The sequence below is a fragment of the Phyllostomus hastatus genome, unplaced genomic scaffold, assembly GCF_019186645.2.
Source record: "Phyllostomus hastatus isolate PE091 unplaced genomic scaffold, TTU_PhHast_1.1 phas_scaffold_78, whole genome shotgun sequence".
In the NCBI taxonomy this organism is placed as follows: domain Eukaryota; kingdom Metazoa; phylum Chordata; class Mammalia; order Chiroptera; family Phyllostomidae; genus Phyllostomus; species Phyllostomus hastatus.
This window is the reverse complement of record NW_025334041.1, coordinates 101,468,264-101,474,736: the sequence shown is the minus strand read 5'-3', so window position 1 is coordinate 101,474,736 and position 6,473 is coordinate 101,468,264. Positions and strand designations below refer to the sequence as shown.

General features: G+C 36.0%; 1 non-coding gene across 1 annotated transcript; it reads right to left on the bottom strand.

Moving 5' to 3' along the window:
- Positions 1–971: 971 nt before the first annotated feature.
- Positions 972–1,128, bottom strand: LOC123812302. The gene has a single exon (XR_006784577.1). It is a non-coding gene; the product is annotated as a U1 spliceosomal RNA (small nuclear RNA).
- Positions 1,129–6,473: the final 5,345 nt, after the last annotated feature.

Below are 6,473 nucleotides of genomic sequence, written 5' to 3'. Positions count from 1 at the left end.
GAGATTACAGAGTGTATATATATATACTCTACATTCTACAGAGAGTATATATATGTCTGTGTATATATATATATTATATGTGTATATATATTTGTGTGTGTATATATATGCTCTACAGTCAATATTTATTAGATTTACCCACATCTTTTTCTGTTTCATTGTTCTTTATTCTTAGGACACCTTCCATCTACATGGAAGCATTATTCTACAGCCTAAAAAATAACTACTTGTATTATTTATTATGAGTCTATTTGTAATAAATTCTTTTGGTTGTGTTTTCTATCTAAAATATTGTTATCACATGTGTATTAAAAGACATGTTTCTAGCATTTCAAAAATATTGTAAACCTGTTTTGCTTTTCCATTGATTCATTGGGAAGTCAGTGCAAGTCCGGGCATTGTTAAAATTTTTCCATTTGACTTCAGTTTTCAGAAATTTTATGGTTTTCTTTTTAATTACTTTATTTTAATTATGGCTTTTCTTAATGAAGTTTCTTGGGTTTATTATTTAATTTTTTTTAGTGTTTGAAAAATTTCAACTAATGCTTCTTATCCATTCTTTCTTGCTTGTTATGTATGACTATTACTCGATTTTCTACCTGCAATAATTTGGGATAGTGTTTATAACTTTTCTTCCAGGTTTTTACTTCCTTTTCTTTGACTGAGTCTAATCTAATGAGGTCTTAATTTTGCTTATTGTACTTATAAATTATAACTTCTAATTGTTCTTGTTTTCTAATACTTTGCTATGTTTCCTAATTGTCTGCCCTATTTCTGAACCTTACCTTTATCTCTTTGAACACTATAAGCATAGTTATGTTAAGACCTGCATATGATTTACTTCTAAATTTTGATCTTATGTGTCTTTTTTATTCTCTAATATTAACTTCATGATTCCTTGTGTGTTTGTGACCTGATTATTTTTTACTGTAAGCCCAAAAATGCTTTTGAAATATTTGTTTTCTTTTTTTTAGGGGAGAGTGTGAACACAGTCCCCACAAATTATGCATTCAAATTTCCCACATTTGGGGAAATCGCAGGGGTCAGCACATCCGGAATGCAATGGATAAGCCTCGCCCTGGGAAAACCACCTCAGTGATCATGGTATCTCCCCTGACTGGTAAGTATACAAAATATTTTTAAATATTTTATTTATTTATTTTTAGAAAGAGAGAGAAGGGAAGGAGAAAGAGAAGGAGAGAAACATTAATGTGTGGCTGCCTCTTGCGCATCCCCAACTGGGGACCTGGCCCACAACCCAGGCATGTACCCTGACTGGGAATCAAACCAGTGGCCCTTTGGTTCACAGGCCTGAACTCAATACACTGAGCTACACCAGCCAGGGCAGTCTATGAAATATTTTTAAGAAAATGATTTGAGAATTCAACTAATGCTATCTTCCTCTGGAAAGGAGTATGTTTGTTTTGGGGCAGATGCCTGTGGATACTAGGAACATAGGACTTCATTAACAGGATCAGGAAAATGGGGTGTTGCAAAGATGAGTTGTTATCTCTAGGAGAGCTAGTGCATTTTCACTTTACCCTCCCTTCTAGAGCTCAGAAACCCTTTGGGATCCCTACCCCAAACACAGGTTTCAACGAGCTCCCAACCTTCTTTTGTTCTGAACTCCAATTGTCCCCATAAACATGCTGTGTTCTCAAAATCCCTAATCTGTCTCTAATTTAATTTTAGCTGTTTTGGAACTGGGTAATAACCACTAGAGGAAAAGTTGCTTTACATGACAAGTTCACCTGTATGAATTTCTGCCTTCTCCCAGATCTTATGGTCATGATTTTTTTCAATCATGTTTATCAATGTCTTTCAGCAGATTAAACTAAACTGTGTATTTTTGCTGTCTTCAGTGTAAAGTTGGGCCAAATTTGTAGTTTACTATTACAAGAGTCATATTATCAATTTTCAAATTATAATGTCACTTTTACTTTCATAATAATTTCATAACCTTCCTCCCTTCAACAGAAAAAAGAAAGGACTGCTGCTCTCATGATTAAAAGTTAGCTCTCTAGAATCAATGATACTGGAGATGCAGACATGACATACATTCAAACACGTTGCAGACATGGATATGGACTGGATAGGTTCATTTTTGTCTCTTGTTAAAGTTGTGTTTCATTTTATAGACCTTTACCAACCACAGGATTCTAGAACATAGCATTTTCTTCCAAAAGTTTATATTCATTATTCCAGTTGTTTTGATCCAGTGTTTCTTTCCTGATGGATACACCTACTTTGGAGCCTCTGCCAGCCTCTCCAACTAAACTGAACTTATCTTTGTTCATGATCCAACTGGAGTCCCAATGCCTTAGCATCCTTTCAGTAGTCCAGTGCACATTCATAGCTCTATTCTATGTGATCCTAGTGCAGTAATTAATTATCTAGTGACACAGTAGTTAAGAGGATCGTCTCTGGTACAAAACTACATTGAATTCTCCTCCTAGCGACTATGTGAACTAGGATAAGTTATATGTTCTTGAACTGTGCTCTTAAAAAGATATGTTGAATTTCTAAACCCACCTCTGTACCTCAGAATGTGACTTTATTTGGAAATAGGGTCCTTGAAGGAGTAATTAGTTAAGATAAGGTCACACTGGAGTAGGGTGGGCCCTTAATCCAATTATGAAGATAGAGTCACACAGGGAGAATACCATGTAAAGACAGAAGCGGAGATTGGAGTGATGGGTCTGCAAGCCATGTAAGTGCAGGATTGCCATCTACCAGAAGTTAGGACAAGACAAGGAAGTAGTCTCCCTTATAATCTCAGGGGGAGTGTGGCTTTGCTAACACCTTGATTTTGAACTTCTAGACTCCAGAACTGTGAGATACTAACTTGCTGCTGTTTTAAGCCATCCAGTTTGTGGTACCTTGTTATGTCAGCCCAAAGAAGCCAATATATTATATTATCTCTTTTTGCCTAGCTTCCTCATCTGTAAAATGAAGAAAATAATAGTACCTGTCTATATCACAGAACTTCTGTGAATGCCAACATGCAATAAACACTAGAAAGGTGGCTGGCTTATAATAAGTGCTATGCATGTCCTTTTTATGATTATTCTAGTGGAGAACATTGCTGCTTGAAGGCAGAGGCCATGGTATGTGTTTCTCACAAATCTTCCAACATGTCTATTAAAGGGCTGAGTGTACAACAGAGGTACATAAATACACATTGTTATTTTCCCTCTGCTTATTTCATTATTTCTCAAGATCCATTTTTTACTTACATGGTTTTTCAAATTTTAGGTGTTTATGAATCATATTTCTGTAACCTGATTTGTAATTGTGGTATTTCCCTTATGCTTTGACGGCTTTATATTCCCCTTCATTTCCAATACATTCCCACAATTTCTCACCCTAATCTGTATGCCAAGTTCCTCATTAACTTGTGATTTTTAAACATCGATATGAGTGTAGAAACCAAAAAGAGAAAAGGCAGCTAAAATGAACAGTTTCCAGCTGGTCCTGGAATTTAAAACATAAAATGTGGGTTTTGCTCCCAGCTCTGCCACAAACCTGCTAAGTGACCTCAGACACTTCATATAGCATTGGGAAACCTAAATTTCTTACCTGTACAACAAGGAGATTGGGTTAAATACTTTGAAACATTTTGTCAGTTTTAGCTTCTACGATTACATTATTCTGTGTCCTTTGAGTTCAATAATGGCATAAAAAGATGGTTGTCATTCATCCATTATGGCCCAGCACATGTGGGAAACAGCAGGTATCAAACACATTTGTTCATTAACTCGTTCTGGTGAGATGCACTTGACTATTCAGAGACAGGGTGAAGTGCATTACTGCTGCTCTTGAAAACTTTTGGTCTATCCAGTATAATCACCTGTGCAAGCACAGTGATAGATGTTTCTAAATACATGCTTCTTGTATCTCAGATTTCAAAGGGCCTATTGTTCTGAAAAGTTTTCCCATTCATGGTGGAATGATAAAAAAACAAAGTACTTTTAGGTTGAATGCAGCATTTTTATCTTTTAAATCAAAACACTGCGACATGTGCCTTTTGCTGTTTTGGCAAAATAATAATGGTTTTAAAAAATAGGCGAACATTTCAAGCTGAGTCAAATTCATGAAAAAATGTCATATATTCCCTAATTTATCTTTTCATTACCTAGTATTAATTATTTTCTATTCAGCTTCTATGCCTACCAATTTTCTAAAAAACCCCTCCTAATTTATCAGTTACCAAACCAAAGGCGTTGTTACAGTCCTCATCCATTTCTACCCCTGCTGCTCTTGCTGTGGACCATCTCTCCCTGCTTCTTTTTCCTCTCCTATGTCTCTTTAATGATACATCTTTGCCAGATTTTTTCTTACCTTACCAATAAATGTTTGATTCTTCTTGCTCTGACCCTGTAAAGGAAGGCATTTCTCAAAACATACATCTATCTATCTATCTATCTATCTATCTATCTATCTATCTATCTATCTATCTATCCATCTATCTATTTTTCTTGTTTCAAATCTCACTTGAACAGCTGGCCCATGAGTTTTTCAATTTTCTTAATACGACCAGGTTTTACACTCTTTCACTATTCTGCCCAGTGTGCTCCATGCTATCTATGATCTGCTATTGTCACCCCAGAGTTTTTATTCTGGTGTAAAAAGGACTTTCAGTTTCCTAGGGACCCTGTAGTCCTGGCAGTAAAGTGCTGTGCTCCATTAGCTGCTTGGGCAACCATACAGTCCACCACTCGGGTCAGAATTTTTAACTTGACATTTCACAAATGTCTATTTGTCTCCTCATGGCCTGCATAGCAAAATAAAATTTAAGAAAAGTTTATATTAACACTTGTTTTTTTATTTTCTTTTCCTAACTATATTTTCTTTTTAAAAGAGCATACAACATATTATAATTGACCAGGGGCAGGTTGGAAGGATGAGAATGGGTAGAATCAAGAAAATTGTTTTCATTCTTGGGCATTAGACTTTTGAAGAAATGGTCTTACACGCTAAACTCATCAGAGATAATGTTGTACATCAATTATTGCCTTGTGCTAAAATGATAAACCTAAAGCATCTAATAAAGGTTAAAAGTTTCCTACTGTACTTTTAATAAGTCAGAGATATCTATAATTTATTTTTAAAATACTCTCATCAATTAATTTCTATTAAAATAAGCTCTGCTTTTAACTTTCCATTTTTTAAGTGTATTGTTTTATGTCTCCTTTTTCCCCTCCAAAAGTCAGATAAAGACACAATAACAGTGTTGTGTGGATTCAGATTCAGTGACTCTGAGTACTGTGGTGTCTTTTAATACCCTCAGCTTAAGGGAGGCCAAGGGAGAATCCCTCCTTTGCAGTTCCCTAGCTGTTTTCAGTGAAGATAGCCAAAGCATCTGGCATCTAGTATTTTGTATTCAGCCAGCTCCTCCTAGAAAGTGTTCCCCAGGAGTACCGTAGGCAATTAGCAGATCATTAACTGTTTCAGGCCAACAAAGTATCTTTCAGTGCACTGAGGTAACAATGAGTAATCACGCAGTTAGTGAGTACTCCAGAGTAAAGGTAGCTCACTTTGGTTTGGGAGCCCAGCCACTCAGATGTCCTGTGAAGGCATGCTAATACACAAGAGAGTGGGATTGACTGCTCTCTCTGAAGGCCAAGAAGTAAAAACTTTGGCAATCACTCACATACTTTAACAATATTGAGTTTAAAAAAAATCAGAGTTCACGTTCTTCATGATATGTTCATTACCATTATATGGCACTAAATTGGTGTACATGTGTTTAGAGAATGTGAGGTTCTAATACACTCGTATTCTGAACCTGTGTAAATATCCCTCTCCTCATTACTGACAAAATGAGCACAGGGGTCTATGTATCGCTCTATAATCAAAAGTTCAGGTTCAAGAACAGCCTCTAAGTTCTAGAATCATGACCTCCTTATTTATATACCCCACATAGTTACTGTCAGGATGCTAGAGCACATGTTAGAACAATTGGGAAAATATTTGGCATACTATACATGTTCAGGTAATATTCTTGAATCTGAATCTCAGATCATTATTTAATATTACTGATTCTTAGTATAAATTATTTTTCAAAACTTTTTGTTTTGCCTGTTACATAGTATTGTTGAGACCATCAAAGGGGATGAGAGTGTAAAAACACTTTATTCAGTTTTAATAATTACACATCTGATTGCTTCCATGTGTCACATGTGGAAGTATCCAGCCATGTAATATGAAAAAAACAGAAACATTTGTTGAAAAAGATACAAGATACAAGAAGCATTGAACGTAAGACAATGCTGCCTCAGTCCCCTTCCAAGTAGGCAGCTCGGGACCTCACACAGTTCTCCCAATCTCCATCAGCTACCCTGTCATATTTTCCTGAATTTCACTGATGGTCTGAAATCTCTTCCCTTTCAAAGGTGATTTTAGTTTTGGGAAAAGCCAGAAGTTACAGGGCACCAAATCTGGGCTATAGGAGAACTGAGTCACCTGGGTGA